This window comes from Chlamydotis macqueenii, chromosome 5 (genome assembly GCF_036417535.1).
Source record: "Chlamydotis macqueenii isolate bChlMac1 chromosome 5, bChlMac1.mat, whole genome shotgun sequence".
NCBI classification, from domain to species: Eukaryota; Metazoa; Chordata; class Aves; order Otidiformes; family Otididae; genus Chlamydotis; species Chlamydotis macqueenii.
The window spans coordinates 21222247-21246417 of record NC_141560.1 but is presented as its reverse complement, the minus strand read 5'-3'; the positions used below and the strand labels follow the sequence as shown (position 1 = coordinate 21246417).

The window sequence follows — 24171 nt, the reverse complement described above, 5'->3', positions numbered from 1 at the left end:
AAAGCTACCAGGCTATGAATAGCATCTCAGAGTCAGTAAAACACTATTTAGAAACAGTGGGATCTATTTATTACCAGATGACTTACTCCTGAGGTCAATTATTGCTACAAATATTTAATTAAATGGTGATGTAAATTTGATGAGCCTACCCAGTAAAAGCTAGGCCTGTTCTGCACTTTGAAAAGGTGAATAACAGAACTGTCCCTCCATCATTCCAGTTAAAATTAATTGGTCTCTTGGAAGTCTAGTTATAGAAGATAATGCAAACTCCTTGGTTCATCTTCCCCAGAATATTTTCCTCATTAACTTAAAAATGTACTGAGAATGAAGTTTCTCAAAGCAGAATAAAAGAACAATGTGATTTACTTTACTAATGGAAAAAAAATCCTGAGGGTTATATTTTGCTAAGGAGAGGGTTTTTTGGGATTTGTTTTTGGTTGTTTTTTTTTTTTTTTTCCCTGAGCTTGGGGGAGGGTTTCTTTAAGGTATGATGTGGAGCTGGAAGGGAAATAGTATTTAAGCTGAGAAACCTGTTATTATTAGTGCTCTGCCTCCACAGTTCTAAAACCAGATTCTGGTACTTACGAGAATGGGGAATTGCATCGCTCTGTGACTTCCTCCCTGATAACAAATTAATTAGATGCCAAGTGCTAAATGCTGGATTCAATGCATTCAAAGGGACACTTACGAAAACAAAAGTTTGGCATCTGAATAGCCTGTGTTTGCTTCTGGAAACATTTATTTATTTTAAGCCTTCAAAATAATGACAATCCGTAGAATGCAGCACTCACATTTTAGAGCTCCTATTTCCTCACAAAGATATTTTCTTTTAATTTTAATAGAATCCATTCTTAGAAATAATAATTATACACCAAGCTCACCCTGCCAGCACCACAATGTACAACTATGAAATTCAAAAGACTCGCTTTTATGCATTTGCTGAACTAGAGATTTTCTTCAAGTCCCTTTGTTGAAAGCCTGCCTAATATTATGAACCACACAATCTTTCAGTCTTCATTCGGACAACATTTTCATTGAAATAACAGTATTTTCTGGTGTTATAACACAGCTCATCAATTTACCCTTAGTTCAAATCACTTCAACTGATCAGCGTTAAGAACGGTTTGGAGACAGACTTTGTGAGTCTCAAAACCAGAAAGACCCAATGAACTGCTTGAATTATTGAAATACAAATGTTGCATACATATTTGTCCTGTTTAGCACCTCTAACAATAACCTGAAGGAGGTGATGAAGTCCTCTTTCTGCAAGTTTGCAGGTGCCACCAAGAAGGTGGGCACTGTAGGGGATAGTTGATATTGTTGAGGGTGGAGGGACTCGGACCCGCTGAAAGAATGGGGCCAACAGGAGCCTGATCAAATTCAGCAAAGACAAATGTAAAGTCCTGCACATGGGAAGCAGAGTCTCTTGCAGTGTTACAGGCTGGGAGTGGACTGGTTGCAGACAGTTCTGCCAAAAATGTCCTGGGGGTCAGTGGGCAGCAAACTGAGCATGACCCAGCAGTGTGCACCCACAACAGCAAGGGTCAGCTGCATCCTGAGCTGCAGGAACAGGAACAGGAACAGAGCACATTTAGGAAATCAAGAGAGGTATTTATTCCCATTTACATGCTGTTCATCAGACCACTACAAGATTACTTTGTCCAGTTTGGGCTCACTCCACACAGTAAAGACTTTGATAAAGAGTAGTGAGTTTTGCAGGGGACACCAACATCATTTGGTGCTGAATCACTTGCCCTGTGAAGAGAGATTGAGGGACCAGGGCTTGTTCCACCGGAGAAGAAGGTGGCCTTGGAGTGACCTAACATGTACACAGAGGGCGTGGAGAAGACAGAGACAGCCTCTTCACAGTGACATGTGGTGGGAGGATAAGAGACAAGAAACATAAACTGAAAGAAGAGTAGTTCACATTATATACACAAAAACTTTCTCCCTACGAGAGCAGTCAACATGAAATAGGTTGCCCAGAGAGTTTGTACAGTCTCCATCCTTGGATGTTTTCAAGGTCTGATAGGACAAAGTCATTACCAAGTTCATCTGACAATGAGTTGAACCTGCTTCCAGCAATGTGTTGAACCACAGTAAAGCAGTACTATGGTAACAGCGGAAATGAAGCCCCTGGAAGAGATGTCCTGGGTGTGTTGTCTCATTAAGGCCCATATACCTCTCTAGCACTTGTACAAGGTACTACTAGAGTTATTACACATCATTCTGAATAAACCCTACTTTTCCTCCTCTGGTTCATGCTACTTTCCCACCAAGGAAAATAAGCTATTCCAGTCACAGCACATTTTGGAATGACTGTTAAAGGCATTTGTGCCAGCCAAGCTGTACATATTGGTCATGCCCTTCTTAATATCTCTGTCCATCGGAAACATATTTCACAAATCTTTGTGATCTCTGGTCTTAGATCTCTGTCTCACTGAATTTCTACTAAATATATCTCATTCTCTTTGGGTTTGTTGTGTTCAGGTTTTTTTAAGTGTGAGCTGTCTTAAAATTTTGTTTATCTTTAGTTAAGTAAGTAAATTAAATTAAAGTAAAGCCTTGCTTATGACTTTCCAGCCTATTTCTTTTCCATTCAAATTAAAGGGGACATTATTTAGGAGGTTAGATAGTAATTGCTGAAAATTCCTATCAAGCAGCGTGAGTCTTCTAGGTAAATACACACAGGAAACTCGTTTAAACATCATTACTAGTAATTAGCCCATTTCTCCCATAATACTATGAAAGTGTTAATAGAATGCTTTAAGAAATGCATTTTCTTCACATAATAGGCCAGAAAACTTTCTCTGGAACCATTATTCTACATTGTGTAAATACATCTCCAGTCACATAATGATATTCTTCTATTTGCCCATATTATATATTTTACATTTTTAAAAATTCTATTTACTCTTGAGCTGCAAGTCAAGTGTACCTATGAAAAACAATGCTAAACTTGAATATTGCTACAAACCTCCAGAAATGCGCACAAACTTCCAGCAGGTACACAATTAATCACTGGATCTGCTGAAACCACAGCAGCAACTTGTTCATAATTCAACTTTTCACTTACCAGTGCCAAAAAATATTGGCATGCTGTGCTCATCTGCATGTTTTTATGAGATCTAAAAAATAGTACCTAATACAGTTGCTATCATTGTAAACTCTTTTCTGAGATGTGGAGGATGCAGAACATCTGTGATCTACTTTGTAACAGTTATTACTGAAACTGTGGATTAAATCAGTGAGAATAACTCCTGCCTACTTTACAGAAATCCAGAATTGGAAAGGGAAGGAAACAGCACAGCTTTGGTCATCCCTGAGAAAATATCAAATCTTTGCAACATCATTTGTAAGACCTTTCCAGGTTTTAGGAGATGAGATCATCAATTGCTGTGAAAATAACTTCTGCTTTTCAGTTAGAAACAAAACACAGGGGGAAAGCAAGCAGGCAATCAAATGACTGATGTCATTTTTATGACTTAAGAGTTTGGAGCCTGCAAGAAAACTTGAAGTGTTTGAGGTTTCAACACAGCAAAGCATTTACTGTTATCCATGATGACTCGTGACTTGTATGGGTTCTTCTGAAAGACTGGAGTCTGTGAAGGTTTACCTTCAGCTAATCATTGTCTTCCGAGAAGATAGGAGAGGAGGATTTTCCATTGTGACAATACAAAGATACTCCTTCCCCTCCCAGCATTCTGTGATTCACCACTGAGCAAGACATCCAGAGTAGATGCTCTGTGATTCACACTGGCTTAACAAAGGCATTGCTCTTTCACCACTGTGCAGCTGGATTTGGGATTGGTAAAGGGCTGACATATAATTTGACAATTTCCACTAATCTGAGCGGGAGACAGTCTTGTGGTGAGGGGATCCCTTTGCAGAGCACTAACACCAGGTAAGCACTTGAAAAAAAGCATGATACCATGTTCAGCTGAAGTAGGACGCATGCCAGGAAGTGATCTTTCCTCTTAGCACTTCCAAAATCATCTCCCAGATGTACAGGCTGTGCCGGGTGGGAAGGGAGAGTGTCTGATCTTTTATTAGAAACCTGGAGACTTGCTTAATCTAAACACACTGGGATAATATGAAGAGACAAGTTTTATAAATGTAGAATTTGGCTTAAAGGTTGTTCCAGTATAGGAAGATCCCTGACTATACAAATGTATTTATTTGTGTACATATGAATTGTACACTATACATATGAATGGGTGAAGATCCCTGCCTATGCTAGAAAGAATTCATGAAAAATTATTTTCAGAAAATATTGTGTTGCAAAATGTAATAAAGCAAACAACCTTCATTTGCATTTAACACTGAAAAGGGGTTGGTTTGTCCTGTTGTTTCATGGTTTGAGAAGTACATCTGAACCAAAAAAAAAATAAATTAAATGGTAGGCTGCTGATTAACAATACACTGAATCTAAATTAATACAAAACAGCCTTCAGATATTCACTGCTCCCAAATTTTCCTCCATCCCCACCTCACACTTTTTAGTTTTCATGTCTTTGATTTCCCTTTCAGCCTTCCTCTCACACTTCCACTGAAGGTTGCATGAATAGCGTAAATGATAGACTGTTTCCTGCATCTTTTTCTTTAGGGCATTCATTCTGTTAATAGCTTTCAAATCAAGTGTGGTGCCACTAGCCATCTTGTCACTCTTTCACCCTGGAAGGAGAAGCTGATGAGGAGAGAGAGGTCACAGACATGCAGAAAATACAATATAAGCCAGATACAGTATTTGGATTACAATAGTGAGGGTTGTCTCATTTTAGAAGGCACTCATAATCCTCCTTCCACACATGACCAAAATATAGCGACTGTATTCCTAAAATGTAAAACAGGTCATATCCTTCTTTTTTTTTTCCCAGAATGCTTTTGTGCTCTGGTGGATGACCAGAAGGTATCTATTAAGTTTCAGCTGCAGTGTAGACTTTTTGTTATCAGAAGACAGGGAAGGACATAGGATATGTAACGTAAAACACTGCTGGACCCATTCCAGTGAAAAGTTCTTTCCCCTTAATTTGGTTCATGAAGAAGGCTCTCAGCAACTCCATAGAGCAGGAAGCCCTCTTCTTGATCAGGAATTGTGCCACAAGTTCCCGAATATAGTCAGATTCTGCCTCTGGCTCAACATCTCTTTAGCTGATAGCCCTCTCAGGCCAGTTCCCTTCATAAACTTTTCTGGCAGTAGTGTGACAGGAGTAGAAGAGCCAAAAAACACTGAATTTGAGCAGTTACTGTTAGATGGAGAGGCTGCAGTAATAACCAGTCAAGTGGACTGTAGTTTTAAATGATGCTGTCAGTTCTGTAAGCTGGAAAGGAGTTTTCACTTTCACCTGCCATTGCTAAGCAGAACTGAGAACGAAGACCATGGTGGTCCCTGGTATACCACATGCTGTGTTAGATACAACAGAACACTGGTGGTACACAGGAGGAGAAAATTTTAAGGGAAGATATAGTTTGTGGGGAGGAAAAAGAAGAAAAAAAGAGTAAGAATATGTCACTTCTAGAAGATATGCATGTCTGTGGGGTGTGGCCATTTCATCTTCCACTTTGTATTGTCTTCGTCTGTAGGCAAGTTGGGGCAAAATTGAAAGTTGCTAGCATTTGCTATCTGTCCTGCAGTGCTGAAAATGGCTGTATAAAATACAGGAGCAGAGATTAACTGGGGCGTTTTCCATGATCCTTTTTCATTTTCTTTTGTAAGTTATAACAGCACAGTCACTTGTGCTTATTACATTGCACTTAGTGATTTAGGGCTTGAGATTCTGGGGTAAGATAAAGGGAAGTTAAGAAATGAAAGAGTAGGGGAAAGAAGGAGGGAAAAGGAGTATAAGAAGAGAAAAGCAGGCAGGATGAGAAGAGTTACAACCTTTGAAGCAATAAATAAGTCAAAGTTAAAAGCTAATAGTTAGAACTAGTTAATCCATGGCATACCTCAGCATAGATGAACAAAATAGCAACCTCAATTACACAAGTGGCAGCAGCGGAGCAGTCATTGGCAGAAAGGAGGTGAAAGCTAGCAAAGGTGATTAAATGGCAGTAAAGAAGAGTCAGTCAAAAGGCTTGAATGTGCTATAACATTTAGCAAGGCAAATTAAATGGCAAGAACAAGCAAGCTTGGACAAAAAAAAAAACTGACAGAAATTGCGACAGAGCAACAGAGAAGCAGAGGACATGGGCAGTCAGAGGTAAAGTCCTGTCTATGACCCTGATGTCCAGGAGAATGGAGGTCCTTCTGGCTGCTGCAGTTGGAAATGTGCTAAACAATAGCACAAACTTCTTCCATTCCCATTATGTGACTAATTGTTTCTAGTGGAAGATCAGAAGTTTCTCCAGAGCCATGTTATGCTCTATACTGAAGAAGATCAGGACATAGACTAGAAATATAATTCCTCAATCTTTCAAACACTGATAGCTGCCAGGAGTCTTGGATAAGCACCTATTTCTTGATTGTTTATTGAGAATGAGTGGCAGTATTGATAACAGGTGATGCATTTTGCTGTTTTGGATGCAAAATGACATAGTGGCAGCTGGGATGTGTGGGTGGGTGATGCTGTAGCTGACAAGGCACCGGTAACCAACAAAAGAGTGGAAAAGAGGAAAAAGATATTTCTTTACTTAAGAGAGTTAAGCAGCTGAATCCATTTTGCTTAAGAAGGTTCATATGTCATTTGATTATTATTTATAAGTAGTTGCATGAATAAAGTTATGTATAATCAGAGGCAGAGACCAATGGCTGAAAATGCAAGATAGACAAACTCAAAAGTATAATCAGCATTGAAAACACTTAGCCATCATGATGGATTACCAAGAGTTTGGTTATCTTTCTAAGCTATAAATTCTTTCTCAGTTAAAACTTACTAGCTTAACACAAACATTTTAAAATTAAATTAGGTATATTCTAATAATGCTACATAGACCTCTTAGATCATTACATTGCTACTTTAAAAATATAACATCTGTTAAAGATTGTTTTGCTTATTTTAACAGTACAGAGTGTATAAATATATAAAGTATTCCTGGTATTCACAAAATTAATTGAAATTAAACCAGTATATAAAAAGTTAAGAAGGCTGGTGAAGTATTTTTCACTTTTATGATGGCTTCTGCTCTTTTTAATGGTATTTAGCAGTTTGCACACACGATTAGCAATTTCTCTTTTAGTGAAAGTAGGAAAAATGAATTACAGAGAAATATGAAATTAAACTGAGCCTGAGTAGATTTCTTGTGGCCTGTTCCTATTTCTAGTGTAAAGAATTACTAAGCACTAAAAAATAAGCAATAAATAGCACCTGAACTCAAGTAAATAAAATTCATAGGCCTCTGAAACCAGCTTAAATGATGTAATGATACCACCATTAGATCTGCCTGAATCTCTGTTAAAAGCAAAAACAAATTAAAAAACCCATGCAGATTCATGTTTTCCTTTTATATAAACTACCATACTTCCATTGACTCCATTTAAGTTATACCAATGCACATCAGTTAAGAATCTGAACCATAAAGTATATAATGTTTTCTCCTTCTACAGGAACCTGATAACCTTTACCTATTCATGAGAGGGATTTCCTTGTGAAGGAAATTATGCTCTGTTGTCCCATTTTACAGATACAGAAGGCAGTACCTGTGCAGCTCATAATTAATGTTTCTGACATTTATTTTATTCAAAGCAGATATTTGAAATTTGGGTTCTTCGTCTAAGTTGCAAATCACCTTTCGGGACCCAACTTTGCTAGATATTGCATATATGCAAAAAGACAGTTTTGCTGATAACATGTACGCTTTTTTAAAACAAGATGTAATGATTGATGAAATAAGAAGAAAAAGTTTTCAAAGACAAGCATAAGCAGTTACATGAGAAGAAAAAACTAAGGAAATATTTTAATTAAATAAAACAGGATGCATAATAAAACCAAGAAGAAATGAAAGCTGTGAGTAACAGTCCTTACTCCCTCCTGTCCACCACTGTAGTAATTATCAACTGAAAACTTTACATCACAAAATAAATTACTTAAAACAAGGAATCTGTGTGGCTTTTGAGTTTTAGGCTATGTCAAGAACAGCATCCAGAGCACAAAAGATAGGCTAGGAAAAAGTATGTAGACAGCTGTGGGGTATAACAGAACTCGAATCCTAAGATTTATCCTGCCTTGCCTTGGCACATTGGTCTTGTAGACAAACATTAGTGTTAAGAATATGAACACTTGCTAAACGTGGAAAAAAGCTTTACCAATATTTCCAGGCTGAAACTGCTCGAAGGTTACAAACACAGCTGGTAATTAAAAAAATTAAAAGCAGAAAGCAGCTAGCAATCAGTAATGGATGGTCGAGGAGGAGTAAATAATGAGGAAGAATGTAGACAAGTGCAGGAAGACATATAGAGCATTCAAAATGCTAAAAGATGACAGACAGTTCAATGCAGACAAATGAAATGTAATTATGACTTTGATGAGCCTTCATGGCACAAGACTACTCTTTGTTCGAGATAAAATATGACGACTGTAGATGAAAACAGATGAAAAATTTGGGAGACAAGTCATTGTGCATCATTAATGACTGATAAGAAAGAGAAAGAAGAAAGACAAATCAATGCATTTAATAAGTCTTAATAGTCCAATCATGTATGTCTGTGGATTAATATGCGCATGCTTCGAAAAACATAAGCATTTAGAAAAGTAGTGAGAAACAAAAGAGAGCTTCTTCATGTAATGTTAAATATAAAGTGTCTATCTGAGCACTCAACTAGAAAAAGATCATCAGTTTCCCTGATTTCTGCTTCTTCATCCATAACTTTTTTAATCAAGATACATAACTTGAACAATTGTCCAGGTGGTTTATTAAGTTTTTGCACATTTCTCTAAAGTGTCAAACAACGGCATGGCCAGAAGTAGCACGGCGTTGGCATAGCTATACCAGTTCTTTGATTCATGGCATCAATGTTGTGCAGTCAGTGTGATCTGACTCCATAAAGTTTGCCCTGCAAAAGCAGAAGACATTTTTTGTCCATTTATCTCTCAGAAGTATAGAACTCCAGGCTTGTAATAGTAACCACATCCACAGGAAGCAATTTCATGCCCTCTTTTTGGACAGCTACAAAAGAGATATTCCCATAGGATCTACTCCCATATGTCCAAGCTCAGATTTCCTAGGAGATTATAAATTTCTTCATATTATATCCTGCCAATCTACAATAAGCCTAGCTAAGTAAAATAAATTCTATGAAAGCATAAGGTAACTGACAGTAGACCAGCCCCTGAGGATATGGGCAATGAAGAGTGCACAGGTATTATAACAAGCCCCTTAGCCTAGATATCACATGGCACAAACATGATTCAGTAGGCCTGTACAGTTTAGAATATGGAAAGAAAAAAAAAAAAACAACAACGCAAAACAAATATCCCAAAATACGTAAAGCTGTGTGGTGCCGTCGACACGCTGGAAGGGAGGGATACCATCCAGAGGGACCTTGACAGGCTGGAGAGGTGGGCCCGTGCAAACCTCATGAAGTTCAACCAGGCCAAGTGCAAGGTCCTGCACCTGAGTCGTGGCAATCCCAGGCACAAATACAGGCTGGGCGGGGAATGGATTGAGAGCAGCCCTGAGGAGAAGGACTTGGCAGTGCTGATGGACGAGAAGCTCAACATGAGCCGGCAATGCGCCCTTGCAGCCCAGAAGGCCAACCGCATCCTGGGCTGCATCAAGAGAAGCGTGGCCAGCAGGTTGAGGGAGGTGATTCTCCTCCTCTACTCTGCCCTGGTGAGACCCCACCTGGAGTACTGTGTCCAGTTCTGGAGCCCCCAACACCAGTTGGAGAAGGTCCAGAGGAGGGCCACAAAGATGATAAAAGGGCTGGAGCACCTCTCTTATGAGGACAGGCTGAGAGAGTTGGGGCTGTTCAGCCTGCAGAAGAGGAGGCTCCGGGGAGACCTGATAGCAGTCTTCCAGTACCTCAAGGGGGCCTACAAGAAAGATGGGGAGAGGCTGTTCAGTAGGGCCTGTTGCGATAGGACAAGGAGTAATGTTTTTAAAATAGAGGGGGGTAGATTTAGATTGGAAATTAGGAAAAAATTTTTTACAATGCGAGTTATAGAACACTGGAACAGGTTGCCCAGAGAGGTGGTGGAGGCCCCATCCCTGGAAACGTTCAAGGCCAGGCTGGATGAGGCTCTGAGCAACCTGATCTAGTTGGGGATGTCCCTGCTCCTTGCAGGGGGGTTGGACTAGATGACCTTTGAAGGTCCCTGCCAACCCTAACCATTCTATGATTCTATGATTCTAAATGCGTAAATGCAACCTTAGTAGTAACAAGAAGTGAGATAAAACCAGAACTGCTAGCTCCAAACCTTTCTCAGTCACACAATTGAAAATCATGAGGTTCAAAACCTGCATTTCTAGTGGAAATCATGATAGCAATCTACAACATGATGTGGAAATGTAAACCAATATTGATTAGGAATTTCTTTTTTACGGTAATTATCTTATTGACTTGCTTTGTATTGGTTGGTTGATGGGTTTGTTGGCTTTTTTTGTGTTTTTTTCTAGTTTGAGGATTTGTGTTCTTGAAAGTTAGAGGGTTTTTTTTTTCCCCTTTAGATTAGAGCTGTGACTATTGACTCATTTGCAGTGGGGGAACAAGCAGGGCTGGTGTTAAAGTTGTTACCTTCTCCAGCTGTCTGCCCATCTCTTTCCTCATTTTCCCTCAACAGGAAGAGCTTTCTTATACTGGCAGCAACTTCTGATAGTTACCAGTTTACAGCCTGGCATAAAAAAGGAAGCTGAAAATTGACCCTGGTCAGTGCTAATACATCTTTTGCTGTCAACTGCAAAGATACAAGAATACGTCTCAGTAATAACTGTTGTGCAAAAAGTACCTGCAGGAGCACAACAAAGAGCTTTAAGCAACAGGTGCTTAAACACTTTAGTTTAGGTAACTGCAAAAGTCTGAGTGTCTCAAACAATCGCCTTACTCTAGAAGTTAGCTCTGCCATCTTATCATCAATTGCAAGTAAAATCATGACACGGTTGTTCAAAATGGTAATAGTGCATCTCCTCTGTGAGACTGTCAAATCTCATGTACAACAATGAGAAAGACTAAGAAAAGTGAAGCACTGGTACTATTTTCAATGAGCTTAGAAGTTTTCTCACATGTAGATGAAATATCATATATTTCAAATATGTAATGTAATAGACTATCCAGTACAGACTGGTAAAATCATCCATTGTCTGAGAAAAGAGCTGGAGTCTGTAAGCTTATGAAATGGCCCTTGAGAGAGTATTAATGAAGCATTACATGAAGTATGTATTAATGAAGTATTACATGTTTTTAGTAAGTCAGGTATGCAGTTGATGATGGTTAATATCATAAATGTCAGAGTCCTGGGGGCACCCATAGGCACTGAGTGGGTCCACCCTCCCCTAAGAGGCCCCACACACCCTCTGCTCTGGTGCAGGGGCTTCACGTCAGCTTGGGGCTGGCAACCAGACTGGGTCTGATCACTGCTAGAGGTGCGCAGGTCTCCAGTCCTGTCTTCTGGATGGACTTTGGACATATGTGATTGCCTTCTTTCCAGCCCTGTCTCCGGTTCTGGGTGCATCCTTAGCCTGATCCTCCACCCAGCCATGTTTGGGACTGTTAACGGACCCTATCCCCAGCACCCTGCTCTGCCCACCCTACCTTCCTGCTGCAGGACTGGCTGAGGGCACTGCCTCTGCCTGTGGTCACCTTCAGCTTCCAGGTCATCCTCCCTTGTGGAGTAATCTTGCTCTTGCTGCTCCCTGACTGTAAGTCCAGCAATAAACCAGTAATCGTGAGAATGCCATGGCCATAACAATGTTCAATAGCCAACAAGTCAGAGACCAGAGAAATCCAACAACAACAATGGAAGTACATAAATTGCCTATTTAGTTTAATAGTAGTTGAGGCAAAATGTGTTGAGCAAACCCATGAAACAAACTCCAAAGATGTTCCTATAGTGAAAACTCAGCTTGTCTCTGAGCTTGCAGAAATCTGTCCCGCTGCTGAACAAATGCTGACAACCATCTATGCTTCAAAAGTAAACTGCATGAGTCAAATCCTGAAAACTCTCCCTTCCCTAACTCATTTTGTTTGGACTCGCTAAAAGTCACCAATAAACTATTACACACTCAAGCTTCTTCCTTCTCTTAAGGGAGGATTTTACTGCCTTCTCTAAACCTACCAAAAGAATAGCTTAACTTCTTAGCATTCTTTTTGCCTGAGGCACAGAAAGCAAGATCATTTTATGAAGCAAGTAAAAAGTTCAATCTATCCTGGGGGTATATTCCTGACTCTTCTTCATAACTACTCCACCTAGGACATTGTATGTGTGGTGTTTTTAACTAAATAAGGCCACGGTTGATTTGAAGTGAAATTTATTACCACCAAGTAAGCAGAATGAACTGAAAAGAAAACTCATAATGAATTGAGGAAGGATCTGTTTGAGTAAAAAGAAAAGAAGCAGCAGATCACAACTACTTAATTATTAAATCTTTAAGATAATTTAAAAAAAAATGTATGTCTATGATCCAGGAAAACCTTCCCATGTGCTACTACTTTCACATACAGCTGTTTTCGTTATACAAAATGATCAGCGCTCTCTCATAGGCTGACTGAATATAGTACATACAAAGCCAATATAGGTCATTCCCTAGGGACTGTTCAAGGTCTTGAGAATTGCAAAGACTGCAAAATGGAAAACTGAGAGGAGTGGAATTTCCTAACATCGACCCTTAGCTGAATTCAACTCACCCTAAATTTCCAATCCTGGTGCAATTTTGTAGATGAGTTTTCTCAGCAGAAGGTTCCTTCAGTGTCCCATTGGAGAAATAAATTTAGAATCTTTCTCAGCTCTGCTATTGTATGGGAATGAAATTAAGAAAAAATCTACAGGTACTAGTGACTAAATATTCTTCATAGTATCAGTGTAGTAAGTAGCCTCATACCTTTCAGCAATGCATTTCTGCTTCCACATAGCACACATCCCTCATTAAAGCACATCCCTTCTATTTCTTTGCCAGCAGGCCACTGTTACCCGGATGGACACTGAACCTTTCACTGATCCAGCAGATCTCATCAGAGATCCTTGTTCCTTCTAACAACACTTCCCCTTAGTCTAAAAGGCAATGCCTTCCTGTTCATAAAGAGATTATTGAAGTGGCATAAGCTCTCTTTTACTAGATCTTAAGAAAAAGTTTAGGACTGAACAAAATTAAGCTGCTGCCCTACGTTTCAAAACTGATGAAGGGCTGTTGACTGCTGTGACAACCTTCCTATCCCCCTCAGTCCACAAATCCCTGACGTGGGTGCTTTGCAGTGCTGAAGAGCAAGACAAATGGTTTCACAAGATATTTTCACTGCCTCAAAATCCTCTCAAAGACCTCAAAGCTTACTGCCAATTTATCAGGATTCAAAACAGATACCATCTGCCCAGTCATTCTGCCTGGGGTTTTTATTTTTTGCTTTCCTTTCAGGTGATCAGTCTGTACCATGGTGACATACTTTTCTGCCCTCTAGTCATAGCTCCTGGAAAGGGGACCTTCTGGTGCAGCAGCATGCAAAGATTATCACTCATTTATTTCTGAGTTTGGAGGTGTAATCATGTAGCCTCTGATTCTTGACCTTGATGGTCAGGGTAATGGCTTTATACCTTCTTCTTTAGGTAATTGAAACCAATTTTCCTTTTCACCTATCCCTTTTACAACAATATGTTCTAAAATAAACAAACACAAAGGTTTAGAAAAGGCTTCACAAAATGGCATTACCTCTTTATCATAATCAAGGGATTAAACCAGAAAAAGAAAAAATCAATGAATTTAAATAGGAAATCTACATTCTTCTTTGTATTCTGTTACATATAATTAGCTTATACCGGAACCGAATGAGAGTTAACAACAGTTGTCAGACAGAGCTGAAGGTTTTTTAAAACACTGTAGAACAAAGTTTGCTAGTCTTGCATAAAGTGCTCCATGGAAACCGAGCAGCTATAAAACTAAAAGAGCCGTACTATGAGCCCTGGGGTCAATATTATAAATTACAGCAATTTTTTAATGTTATCTGTTTAAATAATATTGAGAGACTTTCACCAGGCTAATTGTTTTAAAATAATTTTCTCCTATCCAGCTTTTATAAATCCTCATAATTCTAAAATCTGTCCATTTGCATTTACTGAGCTGAAAGAAAACTGAATCCTCTTAGATCACTTAGAGGGACTCTTCCATAATTGTAACCATCTCATTGAAAACACAAAAAAGTTACAGAAATGGACTCAACAGAGACAAAAGTAAAAGAATGATTTTAGCTTGCTGAACCTGCGTATAGGAAGGTACAAATGAATCTGGTTTTTTAATCAGTTGAAAATTAGAACGAGTGAGCTCTTGAAGTCTCTTGGGAGATAGGGCAGATGGCCTTGTGAACAGAAAGTGATGCTTTTTCTAGAGCAGATTGATAGTCTGCCTTCTAGCACTCTCCACTTAGAATAAAAGAAGAGTGATGAATGCATAAGGGGCAACTTATTGAATGCCGTGTGACTTTCATTGAGGTGATGTTTCAATTCTACATAGTGCAGCTAGAATATGTTTGACAGAAGTGTGTGGATTTTTTTCTTCCAGAAACATAAAGGTTCACTACAGAACCAAAGATGAAAAATATTCCTTTATTTTAAAAGCTAGCTATGACAATGAGAAGGACCTTAATGATTTTGCTTAGAAAATGTTAAAGAAACAACTTACGTGGGCCATTTTTATGCTATTCACAAGGTTTTACTTAAGCTTTCCACTCCCACCATGGTAAATAGCTGGGTCAATTATAAATGAACTTTTCTTTTTTTTTCTTACATGTGTTGTTTTCAGACAGTTGTTTTTCTCGTTATTCTATTTTTCCCTTGCCTTTTGCATACCTGAAAAAATACAAAGAACCAATGCATAACAATATTTAATGACTGTCAGATTCTTACGTCCATTATGATTTAGCCATTTAAATTACCTAAATTTCATCAGATGCAATTAATTGTTGGCTGGATTAATCTGTATTTGTGCATCTGTTTTCAGTATGAAAATTAAGGTGAGCAACCAGCAATTTATACATAGAATTTTGTCTTCCCTACAGACTTTTTGCTTAAAATGAGATGGCACAATATGTGATGGAATTTATCATAGTTTACTTTGGTCACAAAATGTAGTCAGAAAAATATAGTTTTTATTGTTTCAATATTGTTTTCAAGGCCAGTCTTCTTGTCTTACCTATTTATCTATCTATTTCAAACATGTCTATCAGATGGCGTCTGGGTAAATCTATTTTGATTTTAACAAAATTTAACATGAGTCTGTAAGGTGTTCAGAAGGGAAGGGAAAAAAAAAAAGATTTTAAACAGATTTTTACCAGCTTATTTCCTGTTTTTATTGGAAATCAACCTGACAAAGATGTTGCAAAGAGAAAACCTTGGAACATCCTCCTTAGTCTTAAAGACCAAAAAAAAAAAAAAAATCTATAAGACTCCTAGATTCCTGTCTCCTGGGACAAGGCAGTGAAGGATGGCCAAAGGCAATCCATAGAAATAGTTTATCATGATACTGTCAAAAGCTAAATGCAGAAATCCCTTGGAGTAAAGAAGGGAGAACCTCTACTAGGTCAAGGCTATGAAGTGCAGCAACCCAAGGCATTATGCATACTATTACAAGGTGATACCTAACAACATATACAAGTCAAAAACAAAGAAGGTAAGAGTGGGCTGAAGGGAAAGGGTGAGGGAAGAAAGAGATGATGAGAAATGTAACAAACAAGGACAGTCCAAGGGCATACTTACGTTTTATTATTAATTTTATTTGGAAAAAAAATCTAATTCCTACTCTCCCAAATGGCAGAAATTTACCATTTCAGTTATATCACAAACTCTGCCAAAGTCTGTTTCAGAACCAGTATGGTATTCTCATTTTAAACTCACCATAGAAGTGAGAGCTCAGAGAAAATACATGTTGAGTGTGGGTGTTTCCCAGTCTAACGTAGGTCTAGTTAAAGTGCATCATTTGTTTCATTAAAGTGGAAAGGAACACATTCATACCTTCATCTTACCTAGAATTCCACACAATATAATAATATCTTAATAACTCATTGTTCTGCTATTGTAAACACCTATTTTCTTTTTCCTCCCTTCCCCTTTCCTCCTCTCCCCTCCCCTCCCCTCCCCTCTCCTCTCCCCTTTCCTTTCCTTTCCTTTCCTTTCCTTTCCTTTCCTTTCCTTTCCTTTCCTTTCCTTTCCTTTCCTTTCCTTTCCTTTCCTTTCCTTTCCTTTCCTTTCCTTTCCTTTCCTTTCCTTTCCTTTCCTTTCCTTTCCTTTCCTTTCCTTTCCTTTCCTTTCCTTTCCTTTCCTTTCCTTTCCTTTCCTTTCCTTTCCTTTCCTTTCCTTTCCTTTCCTTTCCTTTCCTTTCCTTTCCTTTCCTTTCCTTTCCTTTCCTTTCCTTCCCTTTCCCTTTCCCTTTCCCTTTCCCTTTCCCTTTCCCTTTCCCTTCCCTTCCTTCCCTCTTCCTTCCCTTCCCTTCCCGCACCTTCCTCAGAACTTTTTTCTTTCAAGAAGCTGATTTTCCCAAATTTTTAAATAATCCACTTCGTGATTTTTTTTCCCTTCTCTCAGCTGCATGAAGGGCTGAAGAGAAATTTGACATTAATGACAAAAATTGAGATTATTCAGTATGTTTTAGACCAGCTTCCCAGTTACAGAACTACTTCCAGCTCTTTTTACATTCTGTCTTGCAAGCTGCAGAAATCATTCTAACAATCTAGCTGGGGAAAAAAAAAAAAAAAAGACACTTATGAAAAAGACACTTCAATTTTTATAATCTTTCTTAATGTTACCCCATTTCACATTCTCTTTAAAATAATTGAGGTTGTATTATGGCTCAGTGGACCATCACTCCAGGCTAGCCATCTTGTCTGATCACAGATAATTTAAAGAGAACACATTTCCATGTTCTCCTTTCAGTTTACAGCCTTTCAACCATGCAAAGCCGTTTGCTAATAAACAAATACATGCTTCACACATTTATAGTGAGGGAGGGGAATTGCTTAAAGTCCAAGTAATCAGACTATAACCGAGATTAAAAAGGAAGAGGGGGGTGGGGAGGGTGCATCAGTTTAAGCAGAGTGTGTCGGAGGGTGAAAACGGAGCTGGGGGGGGAAGAGTTTCCCTCCTCTGCGGCTCCGGCGCCGGCCGCCGAGGATCGCAGCGCCGGGCTCTGCTGCCACCTTGGCGGCGCCGCGGGACGTGCAGGCGGTTCCGCTCTGCGCCCCTCCGCGCACCCGCGGCAGCTGCGCTCCGGCCCGGGGAGCCTGTGTCGGTCAGCTCTTCTTCCACTTATGTCACCCGCTGTTACAAATAGGACAAGGAGATAGACAATGGCTAAAGGGTCTGCATTTTTGTGTGTGGGGGTTTTTTTGGTGTTTTTTTTTTTTTTTCTTTCCTGGAGAGGGGCTGGAAGGTGTTATTCGAAGGAGGTTTATTTGCCTGTTGTGCTTAAATTCGAAACTTAGAAATCAAGGTGGGAGGAGAATTTTTTTTCCTGCCTCTTCTCTTATTGTAGGATTCTTCCCTTTCCTTGTCCAGCCCTATCTTAAACATTTAATGAAGAGAGCGCTCAGATTCCCCTTCCCACGCACCGACCTGCCTCTGTGTTCTTCCTACTGCGTGACCACTGGGGCTCTGGAAGGAGCTCCCGGCAGCCCACCCCACGTCCAGGCTCCGGGTGTCGTTCCGCTGCAGTTAGAGGTCCCCCTCTTTTTTTTTTTTTGGAGGGGGGAGGACAGGCAGAGAAGGGTGACAGAAATAACAACATTTCCTTAAAATATATATAAATGAATATTAGAAAATCAATGGAGTTTGCTAATTTCCTTGTTTCCCTCTCTACATCTTCGTGTTAGAGTGCTACAGCGTTGTCTTGACATCAGGCTCCGGGCTGCTGGTACTGAGTTTGGAAAGCTTTCATGCACTTCATTTCATCTTTGAATTTCACATCCTTTTTCTCTCATTTTTAAGGCTCTTTTCTGCTACGGAGGAAACATGTTCTGACAAGCTGGAGTTTGCTGGTGGTAAATATTTCCTTTAACTACAAAGTGCATGTGTGAAAAAGACTTTTTTTTTTTTTCCCCTGGAAATATGGTTCTTTCTCACTTGCTCCTTTCTCTGCTGTTATTAATAACCTGTAAACGAGCTGAATCCTGAGGTCTGAGTGAAATCACACTTTCGGATCTGTACTTTGAGCCACGCCACGCTGAGGAAAGTGCAGGAGCTCTGTATCTGCGCGCGTGAGAGGGATTCATGTGACGCGTATGAAAGTTTGCATCTCAGACTCGGTGACACAAGTAGGGACCACAGGTGAGTCCCCAAGAGATCTGCCTTGCCGAGAGGATTTTTCCAGCCCCTAACCACAGAGGAGAAGTATTCAGCTCTCCAACTGCTCCCCAGAGCCGGCGGCTCTTTGTTTCATCTTAAAATAACCAAGAATAGAAAATGACACGTAATAAAAAGTCCCCAGCCAAGCAGCCGTGCGTCCTGCGCTTCCTTTCAAGTAAGCAGTCCCCCGTGGGCTAAGGTCTCGCTGCCCGGGCGAGAGAAAGGGCTGCAAGGGGTTAAAGCCGCTAGGCAAAGTTTGAGGAAGAATCTGTCTGAGGCTGAGTACGCAGCAGCCCGCGTTTGAAATCTGTCACCCTCGCTTAGGAGCGCTGCATCTCTGGCTGTCACCGGTGAATAATGATCACACGGCGATAAGATCGCTCCGTGGCGTTGCGCCGGAGCCGCCGGGGGAAAAGAGAAGAAAGGAAATTACGAGGCGTTTAACCGCTTTAGCAGAGTGTTCTTCAGTGTCATTGGTGGGTGACAGGGTCAAATGACCCGCTGGACAGCAGCTCGGAAAGAAAATTTCCTTCTTCCTTTCCTTGAGAGAAACCTCGGGTGATGGTGACCATTGGCAGCGATGGAAAACAGAGACTTTGGTGGTGATCCTTAAAATGGTACCATGCCGGAGCCCAGCTGTTGGGTCACTTTCTCCCCCTTCAACCTGCCGGACCCGGTGGGCTTTGGGTGACCTACCGAAGAGGACCCACCTCCGCAGGAGCAGGTAATGGCTAGTTAACTCCCTTTCTGGATTCACACGATCTTGATTTGACCAAAGTGTGTTTTGAGTATCCTTCTCTGATTTGAAGTGTGGGCTGGTTGAGGGGCCAGGGGCAGGGAGGGAGACAGGCATCATTCCGCCTAAGCTCTCTGAGCCCATGGGGCAGGGCAGCAGCCTGCAGCCATGCAGAAGTTTTTAGCATTCCCACTTTCCTTCGTGATTGCGGACACAGGGGGCAGAAATGCCTGTGATCGACAAAGGTCTGCTTTGCCTTATGTGTTGTCGACAGGTTGCTAATATAGGGGACGTGGAGAAAGAAGGGACGGGTAGAGAGAGGATGAGAAAGACTTGGGGGCGGGGGGGGGGGAAGCGGTTCACGAGAAAATGCACCGGTTGTCCATTAGCTTCGGGAAAGAGATATTAATCATGCGCAAGTAAGTGCTCTGAAAAGTATGCAGAGCCTTAAAGAGAAAAAAAAAAAAAAGAGAGAAAAAAAAAAAAAGGCAGGTCTTAAAAAGTCAAAAAGGACCCAGATCAGCCTTTGAAAAAGGTTGTTCATTCTCCTTTGGAACCTACGGGGCTCCTGATCCTTTCATCCCCCGGGACCAGCTGGGAGCTGCAGGCAGAGACTCGACTTCAGAGCAGCCCCGACTCCGAGGCGGGGGTCCAGGCTCCTCCCGCAGGTCCGAACCGTGCCAGACCTACTCCTTCCTGGCCGCCTGCGCCCTGCGGCGGTCCTGGGCTCCCTCCCCTCCATCCCGGGGGCCTAGAGCAGACCCCGGCCCCCGACTCAGCGGTGCCGGGAGGGGAGCGGAGTTTGGTCCTCAACTCCCTTTCCCTCGCCGAGTCCCTTGCGAAATGCTGTACTACCTGCGGTCCCCGTCTCGCGCCCCCCCCCTCCCCCTCCGCCCCCATGGCTCCGCGCATCCGCGTAGGTGAGGGCGCAACCTTTTCTCCGAGCGGGCGGGCTACACGGCTAGGCTCGGGGCTACCTGTACGCTGGGGGTCTCCTAAGCCCCGTCGGAGGGCAGGGGGTGGAGGGCAGGGCGGATGTTGGGGGGGGGGGGGGGGGCAGGCCCCGCGCCGAGCACACCCGGCCGGGCTGACCCTCGCCGGGGACCTCGGTAGAGCTTAGTAAACCTCTGAAGTCGTGAAAAACTTAGCCGCCCCCCCCCCCCCCCCCCATGCGAAGGAGGTGCGGAGATAAAGGCGAGTGATTCAGCTTTTGAGGTACGGCTGAGCAGAAAATGCCAGCGAGTGAGCAGCCGGGGTGAGGGGGAAGCAAACCCCGAGGCATTTCAGTTGCCTTTTCTGTTTCCTCGACACATGGCATTGATCAGCTTTCCTCTTCTCTCCTCCGCCCCCCTCCCCAGCCCCTCTCTTAAAGTAACTCGCAGCAAAAGGCGTGTTGTGCATTTTCTTTACTAATGGAGGAGTTTGAGTGAAATTCTCTTCGCACACCCCACGTCCTACCTTGACGGCTGCATCCCACCGCTTAAGCGCTTCTCGGTACTAAACAGTGCTGCCTTTCAGTGGACTCGTCAGGGCAAGGCGGTAGCTTAGCAGGGAAGTGGGCGGCGGGGGAAGGGTTACCCCGAAACAAGCGCAGGCAGCCCGGGATGCACACACATGCACACGCACTGAACGTGCTGCAGGAGACATGGGCAGGGCGGGGGTGGGAGGGGGGAATTTTTAGCGCTTTAGGGCAGAAGGTGGTTTCTCCAGCGGTTTTAAAGTCTTTCTAACTGATGATGGAAATCAGACGGAATACTAAAGGAGGTCCGTCTCTTCCCTGAGGGTTGGACTTTCTTTTATTCTGTGTTATATTTATTCCGTGCTGCTATTGCCTACCTAAAAGTTCGCAGGAGGGGAAGGAGAGGGAAAGAAGGGGGTGGGGGAGGCGGGCTCATCGCTGTCTGCACATGAAATATCGCCATGTTGGTGGAGAGCAGGGCTGCAATTATTGCTAGTGAGGGCATCTCCCAGTTAGGGACCCGGCCCGGGGAGTTTTTCGGCTCTCTCCCCGCCTTCCCTTCCAACACCCCCCGGGAGTCCCCAGAGGCAGCCCCGCCGCCCAGGGCAGCGATACCCGCACCCTCCCTTCCCGCAGCCCCGGCCCGGCGGGTCCCGCGGTGAGGCGGAACGGGGGTCCGGCGGCTGCGCAGCCCACTCCTCACCCCCCGACGGCCCCCACCCCGACTTGGTTCCCCTCGCTAAGAGTCGCGAGGGAGGACGAGTCCAAAGGGACGGAACTCGCTAAACTGCCCTCAGCAAGCAATGGGTTAAAAGCGGGAAAGGAGAAAAAAAAAAAGGGAGAAAACCTAGCCTGACTTTGCCTCTTGGAAAGCTTTAGGTTGCAGCCCTGCCTTCCAAGCATTCTTTAAACTGGAAATGTGGGAGGGACTCCAGGAGAGAGAGAGAGAGGGAGAGAGAGAGATGGCTATCAACTGAATTCATTACTGTAAACATCTCCCTGGGGTGTCAGGCAGGGAGGAAAAAAAGGCACGACTTACATTAGCAGGGAATAGTCAGATCTGAGGCATCATTACTGCTAAGATCAGCCTGCAATCCCGGCTGAAGGCAGGCGCAGGACCTGGAGAGAGCCAGCCAGGCGCACTCGCACATATACTCACATATATGTGCCCGATGCCTTCTCCGACTTCCAAGGGTCCTGGCTCTCCGTGCCTGCTCCTCGTGTGATCCCTTCATCAGTTCCAGAGGACAGAAAGAGAGGAAAAAAGGAAAGGAACCCCAAGACCAGGCGTACCCGCGGTCCCTTCTCGTTTGCTTTTTTTTTTTTTTTACCGGAGAAGGAGGAGCGGCGGGGGGAAGAGCGAGCGGATCGAGGAGAGAAAGCGCGGTGGGGATGCCAGAGCCGCGGGCTGCGCGCCGGAGGAGGAGGTGGCGGAGGAAGGGGGAGGATGATGCCGCTGCCTCCTAAGGGCGGAGGAAGGCGCGGGGGTCCCTCCGACGCGGCGGCCGGCGGGGAGCGGGCCCGCGGGGCCGGCCGGGAGCGGCGGGGAGGGCGGCGGCCACCACCCGGCAGCGGCGGCGAAAAACTTTTGGTGCGGGGAGCCGGAGGCGCGGAGGGGGATTACGATCGGTGCCGGCGAGGGATTCCCAGACACCGCCAGGTACAGTCGGGATTTCATTTCTCTCTCTTTTCCTTCCTGGTAATTCCAGCCCCGGGCGGTTGAAAGGCCCGGTGCCCCGTGCCGTTTCCGAGAATGCCAAGTTAAGGAGCCGGGGTCAGGTTGTGTGTCAGAAATATCGCTGCTGCTTCATCAGAGCCCTGCGTCTGCCAGTGCGCGGCACCGGGCACACGCACGCACGAATTTATGAATGGCCGGCGGCGAGCCTTAGGAGGGTCCCCGGGGTTGTTTTACGCCGGCGTGTGGGGTTAGGAGCCGGACTCGGAGATGGCAGCTGCAGCGGGGTCCCGGCTCCCCGGTGGCATTTCAGTACTCGGGTCAGACCGAACCTGGCCCCCACACCGCGGCCGCCGCACGGCGCCGGGCGGGGAAGGGAGAATCGAGCTTCCCCTCCCCCGCTTCAGGGGAACCCGGACCGTGTTTGGGAAACGGGAACTTTGAAGGTGAGCCTCACTCGGAAGAGGCAGTCGGCTTTAGCTGGGCGCTGCCGAGTCTGCAGAGAGCAACCGGAGGGGGAGAGCAGCGAGCTGCGCCTGGCGGCAGCGTCCGCCAGGTCCGCGCCGGCCGCCTCCGGAGAGGGCGAGGGTGGGGGCGAGGTCGGGAGAATTGGGACCAGGACTTCGGAATACAATGGAGCCCCCTCATAGACCTGCTGAGCCTGACGGTGGTCTCTGGCAAAGAATAATAACCGAGACTGGTAGGGGCGGCGGGGCGGGTGAAAAAGAACAGATCGCAAAAAGAAGTCAAACAGCTGAAAAAACCTCTCTAGAGGGTGAGATAAAACCCCATAAAAGATACAGAAATCAGCAGCGGAGGTAAGAGAGTAAGACTCTCTACCTTCTTATCGGAGTGGGAATCAGTCAACAGGAGCTTTTAATTAATTTTAATGGAGGAAATCTGTTTTAAGGCTTACAATAAGCTAATAAATCCAAGGCACAAATCCGTGTAAATTCCCGTGCTGTGTGTGGAAGGTACTGATTAGATTTCTTTAGATGCTGCTTTTTGCCATGCAGAGCTCGGCTAAATAGAAAGGGAGAGGTTCCTTGCGTGACGAGCAGGAAAAGACACTAAAGCCAGTCAGACCTCTGGCACACGCAGATATGCGCACACACACACGCAGACACACACGAGCGCACAGAAAGACCGGGTGTGTGTTAAAGAGAGATTTATGTACTGCATCTAACTTTACAGCGCTTGCAGGGAAATTATACCAGTTTAGAGGCTGAGATTGTTCTCTGCTTGGGTTTAAAAAAACCCCAGACTTCCATGGGCTTAATTCCTTGCTTTATTCACTGACACAGTCTTTTTCCAAGTGTACCTTTATGTACTTGTAGTTTCAGAGGAAATTCATGACTTAATTTCAGATATATGTATTTTTGGCAGGAGAAAATTCCATCCTAGCATTTTTTTCAAAACACTTAAAAAGTACTGTACCTATACCTTTATCCACCTTTTTTTTTTCCTTTCGTCCTTTGAAGAGTCAATGTATGCAAAGTTATCACTGCAACATAATCTTTGCAGAATCAAAAAGAATCATCGGATATTATTTAAAAGTTGCCACTTCTAAGTGACAAAAGTCATGTTAAAATTTTAGTGTTGATCCAGAAAATTATGTGAGAGGAGAGATTTCAAACGTCATTACTATTTGTAGGAGGTTTGCTATTTATTTGCTATGTTGTTCGCTATCCTGATATGGTAGCGAGGCAGTTAAATGTAGGAGAGCATAGGCCTAGAGTGCTGTAGGTAAAGCAAGGCAGAGCACTGTGTAAATACAGTGTCTGTAAAACTGCCTGTGAGGAGAACAGCCATCAGTGTTTTCGGAAGTCCAAGGCTGTAGCAAGAAGAAATGGTGCTGGAATGCACCCAGTGTTCTTAAAAGAGTTGGTTC

The 24171-nt window shown here is 43.2% G+C and overlaps 1 protein-coding gene and 1 long non-coding RNA gene across 3 annotated transcripts in view; one reads left to right on the top strand and one right to left on the bottom strand.

The window, feature by feature from the left end:
- LOC147600515 (uncharacterized) overlaps positions 1-21892 on the bottom strand; it is an 82256-nt gene extending 60364 nt beyond the window's left edge. The window contains exon 1 of the long non-coding RNA XR_015258754.1: positions 21765-21892. This is a non-coding gene — a long non-coding RNA (uncharacterized LOC147600515). The remainder of the gene's footprint in view (positions 1-21764) is intronic.
- Positions 19054-24171, top strand: part of FLRT2 (fibronectin leucine rich transmembrane protein 2) — a 63477-nt gene continuing 58359 nt past the window's right edge. Inside the window, exon 1 of one of the 2 annotated variants that reach the window (XM_086749526.1) lies at positions 19054-19134. The gene's annotated coding sequence lies outside the window, so the exon portion shown is untranslated. Of the gene's footprint in view, positions 19135-22130; positions 22266-24171 lie in introns of those variants that run through there. The other variant, XM_086749525.1, reaches the window with a different exon arrangement.